Source organism: Rhinolophus sinicus, linkage group LG04, assembly GCF_036562045.2.
Source record: "Rhinolophus sinicus isolate RSC01 linkage group LG04, ASM3656204v1, whole genome shotgun sequence".
NCBI lineage: Eukaryota > Metazoa > Chordata > Mammalia > Chiroptera > Rhinolophidae > Rhinolophus > Rhinolophus sinicus.
In genome coordinates, this window is record NC_133754.1 from 69198082 (window position 1) to 69217234 (window position 19153).

The 19153-nt window shown below is 35.0% G+C and overlaps 1 protein-coding gene and 1 pseudogene across 2 annotated transcripts in view; both read right to left on the reverse strand.

Annotated features, from left to right (window-relative positions):
• DLC1 (DLC1 Rho GTPase activating protein) overlaps positions 1–19153 on the reverse strand; it is a 392372-nt gene that overhangs the window by 325425 nt on the left and 47794 nt on the right. The gene's annotated exons all lie outside the window — the stretch shown is intronic.
• On the reverse strand, positions 17682–18847 carry LOC141571225 (rho-related GTP-binding protein RhoQ pseudogene; annotated as a pseudogene).

Consider the following 19153-nt stretch of genomic DNA (forward strand, 5'->3'; position numbering starts at 1 on the left):
CTGTAAAAGAAAGGGAAACAAAATAAAATAACCCAGACATCTCTCTATTTCTAGGTTAAAAACCTGAGGAATCTGCATACTCAGCACCTTAGAGTTTTCCAAGGAGCCAAACTTAGTTCATATCTATGTGTATTGAGAGATATAAAGAAATACACATTTCCGACCCTGGTGCCCATATTCAATATACTTCATTTCTAAGACATAGAGAATCCTAAGAAAAGAGTTAGGAAATGGTGGAAGTCATTACCGAATCATATGGTTGTTTACAGAAACAGTGATCAGCCCATTAGTAAAATTGCATATGTATACTCACTCTCTAAAGGGCTGTGGGAAAAGGTTTAGTAATATATCAATTACAAATCAGAACAATCACATCAAAACAAAGAACTTTTTATTTGTTTTCTAAAAATGAAAAACAAAACAAAAACAATGACTGGATAGCCCTAAATTAGCTTCACGGTATTCAGTGAAAGAATGGTAAAATTCTCTCCGGAAAGAATAAAAAATAAATGGAGAACTGTTCCATACTTGAGAACAAATAAACATGAAAAATTATGGTAGAAAATAATACTTACCCTCATTATAAATGCAATTTCTATCTTGCTTGTTTTACTGTTATGGTTCCACTCAGGTGACAACCCTCAGGAATGTAAAATATGTGATATAATGTATTTCAGCAAGACTGTAACAGAATTTAATCTCATGCATAATATACTATTTTGAGGCATTTAATTAAGTCTATTTGTTTTCTTGCTCTGTTATTTTCAAATTTTGAGAAATGAAGAAAATAATACATTTCTTATTTTTATCTCCCAATTTCCATAAACCCTTCCCAATGGGAAAATTGTTATTGGAAATCATGGTCTGGGCTTGTTCATTTAGTCATGGTTAAGTTTTAAATCATCTTACACTGAAGGCAGAAGCCATTGGCTCTATGTAAATTTAAACAAAACAAAACAAAAACCAGAAAAACAAAACAAAACAAAAAAGCTAAGACTCAGTTTTCACATCTCTTGTGATTTTAAGACACTCCTAATTTTTACTGTGTTTAGGGCTCTAGTTTTCTTTGCATTAATTTACATGTATGTTAATGTCTTGAATTGTTAGCAACTGTTTCTCAAAATGTTGATTTTTGGAATCAAATACAGTACATTTTCCATTAAATTAAATGATCACCCTGGAAATCAATTCATCTCCAGTAATGAGGTTTAAATATATGCTGTCTTTTTACCAAACATTTTTTTGTGAATTCATTGCTAATATCATGTAATTCTTATGTTTTCTTATTAGGTAAATTATTTACAATACTAACTTTTTGTGACATTGAGTAATATCTATTTGGCATAGATTAGGTTTGGGTCAGGTGAATTTGTGGTCGTAGAGAAGTGATTTACCATACATTTTCAAATATTTCTCCTTACTGACCAGATTCACTCAACCAGTAAATAGTGGAGGTGAAATACTTGTCCAGGCCATCTGACTCCAGAGACTTTGCTTTTTACAACTTCTCAATACTATTTTAGAAAAGAAAGAAGAAAATGGCTTACCAAATATTAGATATTTTTTCTTGTAGGTTGTAAGTATTACAATAAAATATTTTCCCTAGATTTTATCATTTTGGTTAATGCAGAGGATAGACGAAAAATTTAATGTACAAGATCATATGAGAATTTCCAGAGTGGAAAGTGTTGATGTAGTAGTTTGTCTTTTGTTTTCAGTTTTTTGATTTTTCTTCAGTTAGATCAGATACATTGGTATTCCTGATTCTTTGAGAAAACTCTGAAAACTCATATCAAACATTAAAATATCTTGCTTGTTTATTTAACACTTTCCAGAAAACACACATGCACACTCTGTCAGACTCTGAAAGATTTTAGAATGCCGCACCTGTAAATCCTTCTCAACTTTCCCTAGTACAGTGAGATAAGTGAAAGACTTATGGTTCAGACTCATCGGCAGCATGGATAACCACATGTTAATACATTATTAACTGAAGAGTACAGTTTTTGAAACACAACTCATCTTGGAACATACTTCTAGTTGACTTGGCCACCGTCAATAATTATGGCTGGGCAGGCCTTTTATCAGGTGACTCAGTCCCCTTTGCCATTGCTCAGCCCACAGTAGTTCATGGTGGGTATCCCCTCAGGCCCCCATGGGAAGAAGGGTGGTAATGAATCATGGAGTCCTGGAATAGAAGCATATTTTAAAGTGATATTCATGGGATTTCCCAGGAATATTTTCCAAGAATTGTTTCTCTTCTGTATCTCCTAAAATGTATTTTAGGAGTAGTACCTACATTATCTCTAAAATCATGGTACCCATCCCTCCTTTTTAGTGATTAATGTTAATTTTCCTTTTAATTTTAGAAATATTCTCTCTCAGTTTAGAATATTTTTGGTTTAGATAATGTGGTTCTAGTATACTGCCACAAATGTACAGTAGCAGATTTGGCAATAAGGAAAACATCTTTGTATTTGATCATTTTCTAAAGGGGTTGTGGGGCATTGTGCTTTCTTACTATGGGTCCCTTTAGCCATTTTGTTCTAAGACCAAGATGAACTGAGGCTACTGGGGCCAGTTTGCAGGCATTTCATGGATTACTGAGGAAGCTAATTTAATGAGCATCTCGTACCTTACAAGCCACAACCATTCCAGAGGTTAACCTTATGAGGCAATTAAGAAAAATCATCCCAGTATTGTGAAATGACCTAGAATCAGAGATCACTGCACTTGACAAAGACTCTTTTTTATGTAGAAAGCTAAGTATACAGTTGAATTTAAGTAAATGATAGTCTTTGGAGATGTGGAGATTGGCACAGCTCAGTTCCAATGGAGGGAAATAAAGGTAACCTTTGCCTCTGTAAGAGGAAATACAAGGAAGGGTCATTTTGGAATTCATGGGACAATATTTCCAGAGTCAAATGAAGGATAATTGTTTCTTTCAAAGAGGAGAGTATGTTGATATTTGTTTTAGTTATCCCCAAAATTTCAATTTACAAACTTTATTACTTACCGGTTGTTGTATGTATCACTGGTTAACATAGGACAAGATTTAGGGATCTGAAACAGGCAAAGTGAATCCTGTGTTGTTCCTTTGCATGCTAGTGTCAAGTTGTGATGTGATGTAGAGAAAAATCAAAATCTTGATCAAGGACAGACGGTATTATCTGATTGAGGAAAAGTTTTCAACTTGGTGGCAGCTATAAATTTGTAATACCAGATTACAGATTTCCCTAATTGTGTATTATTGTGTAAATCTCAGTAATATATGTGCCATTCAGATTGTCAGATTTTAGTCGCTGAATCTTATTGTAATTCATAGCTCTTTTGATATCATTTTCTTATAAACTTAGGAAAACATGTTTTTAAAGTCAAAGGGAAATTTTACAATAAAACATTAAAACCAGAGGTAATGAAACTTAGAAAGTTTAGCTTAAAAATTAAGTTAGAATGAAAATTTGAATAGTAAATTTATTTTTAAGTAGAATTCTACACTTTATTTTCAGAACATTTTAATTTTTCTCTAATATATAACTTAATGGTATTTCGATGACTTCGTATTTTAAGATTGAAAAGTTTTCCTAAACAAGTTTTAAAAACTTAATGGTCATGAACAAATTTTTCCAAATAAAATTATCATCACAATAAAAATAAAAGATATACATATTTACATCAAATTTTCTTAAGATAATTATGAAGTAAAGGAAAATAGAGACAAAATATATTTGAGAAAACAAAGGTGTATAATTATCTTTTGTCTGGATTAGGTCACACTGAATTCATTTATTGGCTATCTCTTAATCAGATATCACTGACATTATTAAGCCTGACAGGTTTTTAGCTGCATCTAGCATCTAATTTTGTTTGAGAAATAATCTTTAGAAATCTTATATGGAAGATGCAATAAAACTGCAGTTTCATTTGAAGAATTATCTAACAAAAAAGTTACAGTGAATATTTAAGATACATATTTTTTCTTCATAAATACTCGTGTGTGTGTGTCTTTATAAAACATATATAAAAATTTAAAGTTAGTTCGTTTAAAAAAATTGCACCAAATCCTAGTTCTGTCTATGAGTATATTTGCCTGTAATTTGACTGACTGCAATAGTTATATACTGGGGGTGCCAAAAAAAAATGTTTACAAGTAGACACTCTGGTCAGCATTGCCCAAGCAGTAGTTAGTTCGCTATAATCAAAAGTGTCTGGATGCTGATGGTAACCACTTTGAGCCCCTCTTGTAGTTGCAGAAGTCAAACATGACTTGTTTTGTTACTGGTACATATTGAGTATTACAATTTTAACAGTTTTTTTCTTTCTTAAAATGTGTATACGTGTTTTTGGCACCCTCTCGTATGTTCTGGAAATTAAACATCACACGGTGAGAGTAAAATGGTTATTCAACTCATGTTATCCTATGTATGGCTAGAGGAGAGACTGAAACATTTTCTACTTGATGTCAAAATATCCAGATGTCTTCATGCCAAATCAATGATGTGATTGCTATCATTCATAAAGTTTTTAGTTTTCAACCATTTGCTGAATCATTAGGTACAAATATCTATCACATAATCATTAGAAGACAATAAACTGCCAACTTGGAATTCTTGCTCTGTTCTCCAACTTGGGTTGCTACAGTGATCTCTAATGATCTTAGTAGAATTAAAGCATGTTTTCCCTAGTACCTTGTGATGGTAACCAAGTCCTAAGAATGCTGACTTTGCTGTACATCTGATCAGTCCAAACCATGCTGATCTCACCTGACCAAATCTTGAGTCTCAGTAGTATAAGCCCACAGTCATATATGCTTGGTGGTTCTGGGACTGCTAGGTTTCTTCACTGGGGAGCATTCTAACATCGAGATAGCCTATCATGGCTGCATTTGCTTAGCTACATACTTCCTCAGCTAGCTGACTGTAGCTTCTAGATGGGAATAGTTACGATATGAGTAACAATAATGAAATAACAACAGTGGCTTACAGTTTCTAGCTTTTGTTCCTTTCTGAATGAGTTCACAGCCATTACCTCAGTTCTTCACAATAACCCTATTAGGCAATTTAATATTTTGAAGAAGAACTGAGAAACAAGTTAAGTGACTAGCCCATGTCACAGTGAGTCTCTTCAGTATTTTCACCAGTATCAAAAATGAAATATTTTAAAAGTGTGCAATTACTGATAAAAATAAAGATGAATATAATACAATTATATATATATGCAATAAGTAAAACAGATTCATTTTATCAAACCAATAATGAAGCAATAAGTCATTTATAGATATTCCTGTTTTTGTTTGTTATAATTATGGAAACAGAAATTTACTAATTTACTAAATTCACTAATAGACTCGATGGCCCAGGGTATTTTGTTTTCTTTTCTTTTTTTTTTTTAGATAGGAATATTTACTAATTCTAAATTGAGCAGCCAATTCATTTGTCTGGTTTAAGGAAGCATATCTCAGTGGAAATCTCTTGACTACCCTCAAAAGAATTTATGGAAATGCCACTAGCCTGGTTAGGTTTTCTTTTTTGTTCAACTTCATATAATTTGAAACTCAAAAGTACTTAGTTAGTATTGTAGAAATATTATTATTTTATAGTTAAATTAATACAAAAGTGCCTTCTTTATATCCTGAAATATGTATTAGAATACAAAAGAGACTCATTTTTGCTAATTGTTTAAGCAAATAAATACATCCTGAAATTGCAAAGCATGATTACCTTTTCTCTTCATGTCTATTTAGCTAACAACCCCAAAATTGAGAACACACTACAAAAATCTTTCTTACAATGTTAAACTATTTAATTATATGTTCAAAGGTTTAAAACCTTCCTCATGGTTAAATGGTAAAATTAAAATATTTTAATTGCCACTATACTTTTATAGTATTCCTTAGATATGGCATTTTAAAAAGTGTGGTGAAAAAGGCAGAATTATTTTTTGGACTACGTGCAGTTTGACTTGTTCATGTAGCTACGAAAAACAAATGTTTGTCCAACAAAATGCTGAGAATCATGTCTCCTGGGAAACTTATACAAGGTCATAGATTTCGTGAGTGTAAAAAAAAATCTTGTAAAAGTAAACTAGCATGTAATATGAGAAAGTAAAGAAGCAGTTGGGGAAAATTTTGATTCTGTTGGTTGAAACATCTATTAAGAAAAAAAATGTTACTATTTTCTTAAGATACTATATTTCATATGCTAAACACATTCAAGAAGTACATTACTTTCTTAAAAGATCATTTCTACCAAGTTCCTGAGAAGACATTATGATCAAATTCCAGCAATATTACAGAGAAGAGAGGAGTTATACTTGGAATAAAACTCCCTGATGAGTGCATAAAGGAGAAAGAGGTTATAAAAATGCTCTTTTTTGTCTTTATATTTTATTTGTAAAATGTTCGGTACTGGGATGGTTTGGTGGGGTAAAGACTACGGGAGATAGACAAAATCATCTCAATAGGCCAGTGAGATCTACAAAGGTAGATGGATAGCTATTCTCTTTTTTTCCCTAAAAAGGAAACTGATGCTCTGGGAGAAGTGATTTGACCTAGTTCTCAAAGTTCAGTCCAAGGTTCTTTCACTCTATTTGTTTATTTTCTGATGAGCTTCTTCCATCAATAATTCATGAGGATCTGCTTAACATAGTAGCCATATTTCCTGTAGCACTCAAGACATTTATTGAGTTTTTCAATGTTGTCAAGTAAGTATGTAGAGCAATGTAGGCAGCAAACAACCGAGGCAAATGAAATTCTAGAAGCATTGTTTGGCATCTCTACATAGTTTATAACCTTTCTTGTCTTACGTCTATAGATGGTTCCTTTATGTTGCATTCTCTACTGTTTCTGTTCACATTGCCCATTCTCTTCTCTATGATTTTGGCTTTCATGTCCAGTGTCACACAGTGTAGTACTTGTAGGTCAATAGTTTCACATGTGAAAAATTTCAGCCTTGCCTACATTGCTCTTGAAAGGAGGGATTGCATGTTTGTTTGTTTGGTTTTTAATATGGGGTTTGATGGTTGGCAGATCCCCCAAATAAGATGGCCATTGTGGATCCTCAGGTTTGAAAGCTGGGATCAGCTCCAAATACAGATTTCACTCATGTTGATTGAGCTCCTATCATGGCATTGTTCTAGGTACTTGAAAAGACTGTTCCAGCTATAGAAAATCAACTTAAGACAACATAATTAAATCTACAGAGTCATCCATGGGTTTAAATGACTGCACCACTTATTTATTTTGTAATTCTCATAATTGACAACATTGTCCATTTTTGGAACACAACCTTAATTGTGGCTCAGGTGATCTGCATTAAATTCAAAAATCAAATTTAAGGTCTCTTTTTGGTACAATTTTATTTCTATTGTATGACTCTTTGGTTGCACTCAGCATTTTTTTTTTTTAAGTCTCTCTCTGAGTATTATGAACTCTTTTCCTGAATCTAGCATTATGTCCCATTTACATTGTGTTTGATAAATATTCATTTTTAGGAGAGCAAGGCAAATGTAGTTAATTTAATTAAAGTGCTTGGTGTTATACGAAATTTTAAGGATACCAAGAAGAATAAAACACGAGCGGTTTTTTAGAGGAAACAAATATATAAACAAATAATGCTAAGTGAGACTACGAAAATAAAAACAAATTTCACACAAATCCTCAATGGGAGTCTGGTGGTTTAGTTCGATGATGTGAACTAAACTTCTCCCCTACCAAGAAGTAATTAAACCTGTACTTTTTACTTCTGTATTATAGTACAGTGTGAGAATAGTTGAAAAAAAAAGAACTATGTATCATTTCTTTGGGATGATAATTGGTTATCATCATTTATCACCTTCTCCAAAATACTTCAAAAACAGAACAGGCTCAAGGAGAACCAACGCAGACCACAAGGCTGGGCAGTAAAGTAATAGCTGTGTGAGAATTATGAGCCTCAGTGCAAATCTCGAGGTGATCAGTGAACACTAGCAAAATCCTCTAAATGCTGAGAAAGGGCTATTGAAAAGTCCTTTAGAAATAAAAGCAGAAAGATTCTAGAATGATTCTGAAACACAAGGTTTAGGTCATGTATGGATGTACAATGATCAAATATTACCAGAATTAAGAATTTTAATTTTTGCCAAAATTTGAGTGTTTTAAGTTTATTACCAGGAGGTGTACAACTTCAATAAAGCAGTTTTGGCAGTTCCATAATTTTTGAGTTGGAGGGAACCTTAATGATCATATTGTTTCACTCCCTTGCTTTATAGATAAGGGAACTGAGACCCCCGAAAGATAAAGTCTCAGGTCTCACTAGTAAGATTTAAAACACAGAATTCCTAACTCTCAGCCCACTGCTATTTTTACTAACTGAAGCTTTGATTCTTTTTTGGAGCTTTGATAAGATATAGTCAACAAAATGTTCTAACATAGGGTGAGCCTGTTAAAGAATTCCCTTGTTATTTGAAATGCTAAATTGGCACTTGAGAAATCTCCAAAATAATACTTTGTTTTGTTACCACAGAGTTCACATTGTACAATATACGAAAACAGTGATCTGATATTAAGTCACTACTACAATTTTGAAATCAGATGTTGCTGACACTTCATAAGTCAGTAGTTGAAAGTACTTCAAATGACCTTTTGAAATATGAGCTAAATCTATAATTCCAATTCCCCTCCTCCCCGATTTGGATACATTTCCACCACTATCCTACTCCTGTCGTGTGTAATGAATACCAAAAACCTAGCCCATAGTTGTTCTTTACTTAGGAAAAAAATGGTGTGTTTATTACTTTAGATAAAAATTCCCCAAAAGTGTACATATTGTTAACTTGGTGGTAACCAATTACATAAAATAGCATATGAAAGATAAAGCCTCATATGATATAAGAATGTATTTTTTTGTAGAACAAAATCCAAGTAATTCACTAACCAGCTAAAAATGTTAGCCTTCAATGCTGTTACATTACGAAAAATCAATCTAGTTCTTATGTCCAACTAATGAATAAGAATTCTTTCTTTAAGACAAACAAAGAAACAAAAAGTCATAGACACAGACAATAGTTTAGTGGTTATCAGAGGGTAAGGGGGGTGGGGGGTGGTAGATGATGATAAATGGGGTCAAATATATGGTGATGGAAGGAGAACTGACTCTGGGTGGTGAACACACAATGGGATATATGTAGGTGACATATTACAGAATTGTACACCTGAAATCTATGTAACTTTACTAACAATTGTTACCCCAATAAACTTAAAAAAGAAAGAATTCTTTCCTAATAGAATACGACTTTAAACAACCAACAAACTATAGTTTGATTTTCTAAATGTAGTACTTCTTTTAAAAATTCTCTAAAGAGCAGTCCTTTTGAAAGTTCTTTTTTATTTTTTTTGCTATATCTCTGGAGAGTTTCTAAGTTCTGTGAAGCTGCATGTTTTTCAGCTATCTGTTTTTCCGCCGCCCTTTTCATTCTGTCTTTTTTTCTCTTTCTCTGGGACAGGAAGTTGAGGGTCTTGACCTCATTTGGATCTTTTCCAATGTCAGAAGGTGGTCTTTTCAAAAAAGATTCCAAATTGTTGATTTCTTTCTGCTTTTATTTTTCAGTAATTGTGTTAATAAATGAGTTCTAAATGTTTTTCCCCCGCCCCCTTCTTCCTCATAGCTGTAAAATGACGAGTGACTCCTTTGAGGTTAATTACTGGGCTCTTAGAGAAATAAGCATTATCTCTTTGTTCATTGAGACCGCACTATGTTTTCCTGACGGGGCGGGGGATGGGAGTTCACAGTGACAAGCCCTCTGGTCCAAAGAATCATCAGGTCACTGGCACCAGTGCGCTGTGTGCTAACACTGTGGACCGACTTCTTGGGCACAGCAAAGTTTCTGAAGGCTGACTGTTATCATTTCCCCTTCCCATCTGGTCTAAATAGTGATCTCTTTGATTTTTAGAGAAGGGAAATGTTATGGAAAAACTGCTTCCTGTGAATAAGCATAATAAAACAAGAAGGATACAAATGCCACATAACATGCTCTATAAAAAGATTTTTGTGCACAACTCTTTTTATAAGTTTATGCGTAGGAGGATGGCCCAGGGAACACTCCCTCCAGTCACCCAATGTTGCTTGTGTGCATGTTCCGGAATGCCATCCTGATTCCTCTCTGCCTGTTCCTGAATCTACCCAGCCTTCAATTAAATTGAAATTTCTTCGTACCACCCGCTCCAAAACTTCCTGGGAGGATTCTGCTCACTGCTGCAGGATTTGCATCTAGGGCAGTGCTTGGAACTTGTTGAGAACTCAATAAAGAATTGTTGAACACAGGAAAACATGAATCTGAGCTGCCAGTGAGGTTGCCTACGCTGATATGTGTTGTCTGTAACCCTTGTAGGTTTTAAAATCATGCTGCCTTGTGTCCATTTATATCTGAAAAGGCCTATCTGTCTAATTGCCTCACTGCATTGAAAGGGCTGTGTTTCTTCTCTTCATAGCAAGTTTTTATCTCTCACAGCTCCTTGTAAAGTACCTTCCTTGTTCATGATGAAAGCTCAGCAAATGTTGGTTGTCTAATTAAAAGACATCCATAATGATTTTCCTCAAGCTCATTTTAAATGTTCTATGCATCTATTCATTTAGTCATCAGGACGGTTATTTAGACCTGATTATGTGCTGCAGTTGCAAAGGCAAAGAAAAACTGGTCTCTACCTTGGAGGATCTCCTAGGGTAGGGACAAAGTAAATATACATTTACAGTTCAAGGTAGTGAGTACAGCTGTGGGAGTAAAGGTTCTGAGAAGAGACAAGAGAAGGCAGAGGGGAGACTTGGGGAGGTGATGGTGCGGTCCAAATTAAGGAGACAAGGAGAGACATTCCTCTCATGTTCCCTGATCGTGCACTCCTGCTATTCAAAGGGTGAAGGAGTGACCACCTATGAAGAGGAGATGTCTGATGTATATGTATATGTATATGTATATGTATATGTATATGTATATGTATATGTATATGTATATGTATATGTATATGTATATAGCTAGGGCAGAGCATACTTAGGAATTTCAATGCAAATAACAAACACTACTGTATGAACATTAATTCTTAAGACAGATTCTTTTTTTTTCTGTGCAATTATTGTGGTTTATGTTTCATAGTGTGAAGGGAAAACAGGGTCCTATGGATGTAAAAATATGTGTAGAAATAATGTGGTAATGAAAACTACTGTGCCAGTGAATTAACGTCCCACACACAGGTGTCTTGAAATGATTTCAGCATGTCTTTATGTGAAAATTCAGCACATCAGTCCACACAGTATTTCTCAACACTTAAATGCCTGGACAGTCATTTTCCTCCAACCTCTTTAACAGACATTCAGGCCTTCAGCTCCTGTCTGCCGATGCCCCTTAACCCCTTCCCCAAACAGCACACATGTGCTTTCAGGTGATCATCGCTGCATATTCTGTCACTCTCCATCAGGACAGATTTTTGTAAAGTTAATCTTCCATAGTTTTTAATACATTTAAAAAACAATAGGTGTTTGTCCCTTTCTCAAATATAAAATTACATTGATTACTGATTTCAAATAATGCATTGTCTTTTAGAGGGGACATGTCTCCCTCCTCCCGCCACACTCAGGCCCCTCGCAAAGTGTTATATTCAGGCCCTTTTTTGTACAGCTTAAGGAGCAAGTCCACAGGCTCATTCAGGGTCCCAGAACTAGTTAGTGGCAGAGCTTGTACAAACCTCATCTCTTCTCTCTGATGCTAGTGCTCTTCCTGTCTTCCCACGATATCGTCCTCTTTTATACATAAGTCAATATGCATGATATGCAAGGATGCTGCTTGAAACGCGCTGTATGATTCTTCAGTGTGTCTAGCATACAGAATTTCAGCGGGACATTTATCTCTGCTTATATTTAGCTCAATTTACCTTAGCAGTAGGGGAGAGAGCGGTTCTAGGATCTTTCTTTTTCCACCTTGCCCTATATCTGCACTACAAGAGGGAACAACACATGATAGGGACAGATAGGGCAAAATGAGACTCTTAACTGTTATTCCACTCCAGCCCTTTCCTAGGCAGGCACAAAATTACTGCTGTAAGGCCATGGGGTATATAGGCCTTTTCAGTCAGCAAATATATTTTCAACTTAGTCCATGCAAATTCTATCCAAATCTATTCAAGATTATTCTTCAGTTGTCTTTTCATCCTGTAGTCTACAGTAACATATACCATATGTGCCAAAAATGATTGAAAAACCCCGAGTCCACCTGGAAATTTTTCTTCCATAACTTAGTTGGCAATCTATTTTGAACAAGAGGATGAAAATACATCCACTCTTCTTGTTCTTATTGCAGATGTGTCTGTTCTTTACATCTCAGTATAATTGCCTTTTGAAAGAGAAAAGGAATAGGGTTGTAATCAAAGTAATATTACAAAGTGCTGAAGCTCATTCTCTACCAACAGTCTTTAGAGAAGAGGATTGAACACATGTTTTAATAGTTGCTGTAGTTTTTTCTGGAAATCCCATAACCCTATAGTTTTATTGTTTGTCATGGTGATGCATAGGTATCATTAGGGCAAATATTAAAAATAAATCAGAAATAACTGGCCTTTTCCCTTGTCATCACAGACAACATACATCTGGTGGTTTTGAATTGAAATATCTTTGCCTATCCAAGATAGTCTGGTACACATTCTTAGAAAAACAAGCAAAAGAGTTCAGGAGATGCTTTTTATCTGGTGGCCAGCATTCCAGGAACTTCACAACAGACCGTTTTCTAGCATGATCACTTGGTGTGACTGAATGTATATTAAGTTTGCCATTCTATGGGAATCTGGTCACTGGAATTTGGGCCTTGATTATGACCAAAGTTTCATTACTATTAGTTGCAAAGAAGAATAACTGCTTGGGTGATTCCATTCTCTTTGCTATAAGGTAAAAGAGAATAATCATGGAAAGGGAATGTTTTAAAAATATACCTGATAAGACATGGATTAGTTTCTCCAAATCTAGTCAAGGAATAAAAGACTGTAATCTGATACACATTCAGCCAATATGGATATTCACTAGTTTGTTTCCCCCACTTATTCATTACAGATACTTGTTTATGAAAAAGGTTTAATTTTGTTTACCTTTGGAGTAGGCTTGTTGAAACTAGTGAATTTGGTAAAGATTCATGTAGATTAGATAAAAGAACTTTTTGTGTTTATTGTCTCCAGATTGGGACTCGTCATTTCTGGTCATGAGGAAGCAACATTGTTCTAATAGCTGTTTAGAGTTATTATTTTTGGCTTATTATTCTCTGATGAGGAAACAGAAACCTGACATTTTGCTGGATTCCCAGGACCTATGTCTTTAAAGACTGGGATTATCAACTTTCCCCAGAGAGTTGCCTTTTAGGGAAAGAAGGCCATCTGGGATTAAATGTATTTGTGGGGACATGAAAGAGCTCAGAAGAGCTATAAAGAGAAAATGGCAGCTAACATGCTTCCTTCTTTGCAGTCCAAACGATGAAATAAATGAAGGAGATAAACTAAAATAAAAGGAAGAGAAAATAACCCGAAATTTGAATACAGTGAAAAGTTTTTCCTTAAATCAAGAAAGACTCCAGTGCAAGGCTAAAAGTGAGTAAAAATGGTAGGCTTGATGATGTGGGCTGAGGCCTTGGGGCAACGCGTAGAGTTGGTGCTGAGGACACTGAGAAGGAAAGCTTCCCAAAGTCCTCAGTGCCTTAGAAAGAGAGACCTTTATCTTCTTATTCTAGAGGGCTCGATGTGTCGTGACCAAGTGCACAGGGTCAGATATAACCTAGACTCACACAAGCGAAAAAGCCACACCTACGAAGGAAACAGGAGACACTCTTTTTTCCTTCACCAACTTAATGCATTCATGCATCATATTTCCCAAGTGTTCCTTAGAATTCTAAGTTATCCTTGCTTTTCAGCAGTGTACAATCTAATTAGGGAAACTGGATCTCAAACACAGTAATTTAGAACATGACAATAAAAATCCCTCTGAATCCTTATGGCTAAAGCACATTCACATTTGTTATCACACTTTCCCAGCTGCAGTGCTGACATCAGTCCTCAGGCAACCCTGTTCTGTGTCCCCACTGTTCAGGATCCTATCAAGGTTCCAGGTCTTCCTTCTATTCCTAGCTCATGATGTTTTCGTGTATTTAGAAGAGACCTTCCCTGGTGATCTTTACAGCACTGTGCTTTCTAGGGATTAGGTGAACTAAGAAAGGAATTTCCTTTCAGGCAATACTGTTGTAAGAAGTCTCCCTTTCAATCATTCTAATAAGACAGTAAAGTAGGAATTAATGTTATCACACATTACCTTGAAGAAATTTTGACGTAGAAGGGCTACCTTCCACAAGATACAACAGCAGTTTAAGTAAGAGATTGAACTCTTGATTTTTTTTTTTAGATTTCAATTTCATACTCTTTTTTTCACCTTTAAAGTATTAAAACATGAGCAATAATTCTCCAAAGCAGAACACCCTAATGTGGAGGGGAGTTAGAATAAGGATGCGGTCAGAGTTTTTGTTCTCTTGCAAAGCAATTGTTTTTCAAGAATATGGTGGAATTCAGTTCCACATGTACTGTTTCTTCTCATATTCTCCAAGTACTTACTTACCCTTACCCACTATCAGTTCCCATGAGTCAGACCATTATCATCAGTTTTGCTACCATTTATTTGCCTCCTCTGTGACAGATTTCACGATAATCATTTTCCATACTTATGTCTCATTGTTACTCAATCCTATAGATAGAAGATTGAGACTAACAGATAAAATAACGTTCTTAGTGTCACCATCTAATATGCAGTGGGATCTAGGAATCAAACTGAATCTTGTCAAATTCCAGAATCCATTCTCTTATACTTTTTGTCTTTCTCTTATACTTTTATTTTGTACAGTAGTATACGTTTCTAGGAGTAAGAACTGAACAGTGATTACAATCTGAATAACCGCAATGCTTTTTAGATCTTCATAGGCCAACTTTCTTTTTTCCCCCCAATGCTTTATATAGATAGGAAACTGCGTATTATTTTATTTGTAAGCCCATGTGTTAAGATGGGACATTGTTAAGTAACAATCACTTAAAAAGCAACAACCAACAAGCCAGTATTTAATTTTATATTCAAAATTAATAATTAAGAATCAAATGGAAGCAATGTCTAAAGTAACTAAGATAATTCACAACAAAAAAACATTAATTCAGGCTCTACTTATTGGAAATATGATAATTCAAAAGGGGCTAACAAAATGCACCTTTAGAGATAGATTAAGGGTATGAGTAGCAAAGGATTAAGATTTCAGGGAGCTTCTGAAATTACGTTTAAGAACTTCAGAACTGATTATCTGCATGCAAAAAAATATTACGTTTAAGTTTATTCATACATGGCCATATTTGAAGCAATGTATTTGCATTCACTAACAAAATTCATGTCTAAGATTTTTTTGAAGTATTTTATTTCCCAGATGTTTCACTACTTTGAACTAGTTGTTCTTGTGACTACTCTGAATTTCTATTGAACCCTAAGCCTTTCATGAAGACTTGCTTCTGAAAATAAACCAATTTTCTATAATCTGTTTATGAATAGAAAACAAACTTTTAGTTTTTAGTTAAAGTAGTAGGAAGAATTTTGCAAAAACAAATACTAAAGAACTAAAACAATAAAAAGGCTCTTAAGCAATCGGAAACTCCAAACCCCATCAAGTCAATAGAGTACCTCAGTGGTTCATATGACACAATCATCTTTGCTTAGAGTTCTAATAATCTATATACAGGATTTTTACCATCTTAAGAATGTGAAGCTGAAAAGGTAATGCCCAACAATGATTATTGTGAATAAGAAAGAAGACAATCATAAGAGTTGATAAATGGGAGAGATATTGGAGATAATCTGTGCTACCTCCCATATTTATAGATGAGTAAACTGAGGCCCAGTCATGAAACAGAGGGGATACCAGAACTGTGTTTCCAAATCCCCAGTCCGTTTCTCTTAGAGTAGGACAAATTCTAGATTTTAACTTCCACTGCCCATTAAACCAAGTGTGAAGAGTTTCAGAGACGTAAATTTGAGAAAAGAAAAAAAAAAAAAAATCCCATCAAATCCTCAAAGGCAAGTTGGAAATGTATAATACTTTACTGTCTTAATTCCTTTATACCATGTGTTGCACAACTTAGCTAATATACTAACCAATTTATATGAGTCCTTTCAGTTATATCTAAAAACAGTAGACTGTAATTAAATGAGAAAGTTACATAAGATTCTGTTTTGCACATACATAACACCATGGTACTTACTGTGATCCAGCACTTCTTGGAGAAAGAAGACATCTCCACCATTCAATTCAGAGAGAAGGCTCCTGACTAGTTATCCAATAAACTTTCCACTCTTCAGTGGGGAAGTTGATGCTTATATTTTTAAAACTCTCTAGACAGCTCACACACAAGACAGTAAGTCCTAGATTTATGACTGATATGAGCATTTAAGGCTGTCATTTTAAAGTAGAAAAGTTTAGTGTTCCATTACCTACACAATCTGCAATGGACATAGCTAAAAGTTTGTCATAGAAATTAACCAAAGACATAAAGAAATCACAGTTTAGCCAACAACAAGTTTAAATATAGAAAAGGCTGGAAAAAAAATCTATGGATTAGATTATGCTTCTTTGAACTGCATTAATTTGTTCACACTGAAACTGTCTGACACTACAGTCTGTTGCATGGCTCTTGAAATAAGTCAGACCAAACAAGAAGCTTAATTAGGTAGCAGAACTAGTAATTAAGATTTTTCACTTCTAACAAAGTTCTATGGCCTGTTTCCCCAGGGAAAGATTAGAAATGGCTTAAGATTACCAAATAAGCTTCACAGATGAATATGAAATTTTTTTCTTTTTTTTAAGCAGGGCCTTTCACCTAGGGACCGACATGCACTGCTTGTGGATGAAATAAATCAACATTATTTACTTCTGGCTTGATGTGATATTGTGAAATGTATTATGGCTGGAAAAAAAATGGGTATTTGGAAGCCAGAATTTTCTTTAACTTATACTGTATGTGTTTGACCTAAGTTGTAGTTATATAACTTCTGCTCTGGTTCTAATATCTGTATCTGAAAGGTGACATCAGTTTTATAATGGAAGCAATTGCTTTGTTATAAAATCCATGTAACATGGTAGAATTCTAGGTCTTTTCTCTATAACACAATTTGAAGTTTCTTGTGGTTTGTCAGCATACACACTTCTCATTTCATTTGATTCACAAGCCAATGTGGACATTCTAAAACAAAATTACCAACTAGTGCAGAGAGCTAAATTGAGTCCAAGATTATGGCAAAGTCTGACTTGAAAATTTAATTTGTAATTTTAGCATGTCTCTCATACTGTATGGGAAGCATCAAACTAAATCTACAATTGCCAGAAGCATTACAGTTGAATGCACATTAACTAAAATGTGTACATTTTTTGTGTTCATGATAAATGCAGTTATGACCTTATTACACTTTTGGTATTCTTTAAGAAAGCATAGTAAGTTTTAATATAGAAATATTTAGGTTATATTTGTGCTCAAGTAATAATGAAATATTTATTCTTTAAAAAAAATTTCTTTTTTCGTCTCATACATTGTCTCCTCAGGTATGGCCCATCTCCTGTACACTTGGAATAACCTCTGGCTGTGTGGCTGGCCTTGGATATATTGGAATAGAAAGCAACTTACATAGAAGAACAATTAATTGGAACAAAGGGAAAAGGTATTTCTTTTTGCAGGTTTCATAAAGACTGTGCAGAAATGTGTATGGTCTAAACCAGGCAGGTTCCATTTACAGCACTATTTTTTATGTAGTTACAACATGATGTGATTGTAGCTTTCTAAACTATAAAACCCCTGAGAGATTATAGCCTCTAATTGAAATTTAGTATTGATAATAGATTGTGGCTTCAGATGCTGTTTGCTGCTTCTTGAACCTTTAAGAAACATTCTTAATGAACTTGATCGAATTTTGAGGATAGGGCTTTTTTTTCATTTGGGTTTTAAACTGCTGCAGTATTTATAAGAGGTCTGGGCATAGTTGTAGCATACATTTCATATGCTTGTTGAGAGACACGGATGGTTTCCTTGGCCACTGAAAATGTTTCTCACATAATTGAACAACAGTTTATCCATCTTGATCCCATTCGCTTTTTTTTTTGTTTGTTTGTTTTTTAACTGTGTGTTTCTTTGGAGTTAAAATGGCTATGATAGCCTCATCAAAAACAGTCTCCAGTCCCTATTGCGGGTTAAAGATGAACATTGCATGTAGCAGCACACTCCTGTATCTTTTTCTATTTTCTGTCCTTTTACCACATAGGTTTTTCTTTCACAAGTCTTGCTCAAGTTTTGGGGTCATCTCGGAGATCAATCTGAGTTCTTATGAATAAAAAAGGTACATTGGGTGGGTATTCCTTACGTTCTAGTACCCACTCCTCTTTCTGGATTTACCACAGAGAAGCATATAAAGAAGACATTAGTCATTGGATGAGATAAAGGCCTCAGATCATTATCTGCCTGTCCAACATGTCTTAGAGTCCCAGGAGGTACTACTTGCTCCCTCAAATGATGCTAACTGCGTAGTAATAGAAGGCAGTGGGCACATCTCCAGGAAGGCATTCTCGGCATAGCTCTTGAGTATGTACATCATATGCTCAGCCCCAGCCTGTCTGAGGGGTCCGCCACCCACACTGCTCCATGAAGCACCCCGTGCAGCGGCTCCCCTTGCCCAAGGGAAGGGGACAGTGGGCCTGAGGTGCTGCTTTCACCGCAGTAGCTGCCCTGATCCCTGCACCGGCTTTGGTAGCCGTGGTGCCCGCTGCCCCCTCCGCTTGGCATCCGAGCACTGTCCTAGGCCCAGCCTTCCCAGGAGGATCCACTGGCTTTTAGTCCCACTTTCCAATGCATGGGTCAAAGAGTAAAAATCCCCCTCTTTCCATTTTTATAAATAAAAAAGAGTCTTGGAAATTTTGAAATCTTCTATGTTTTAAATAAAACCTTCAAAGCTGAGATTAATACTGCTTTTCTTAAAAAAAGAAAAGAAAACATCTATGTATTTCATTAGAATTGGGTTTTACATTAATGCCTGGTAACTTATATAGTATGCCAGAATAATGGGTTTTGGAGCCCTGATTCATCCAGCTC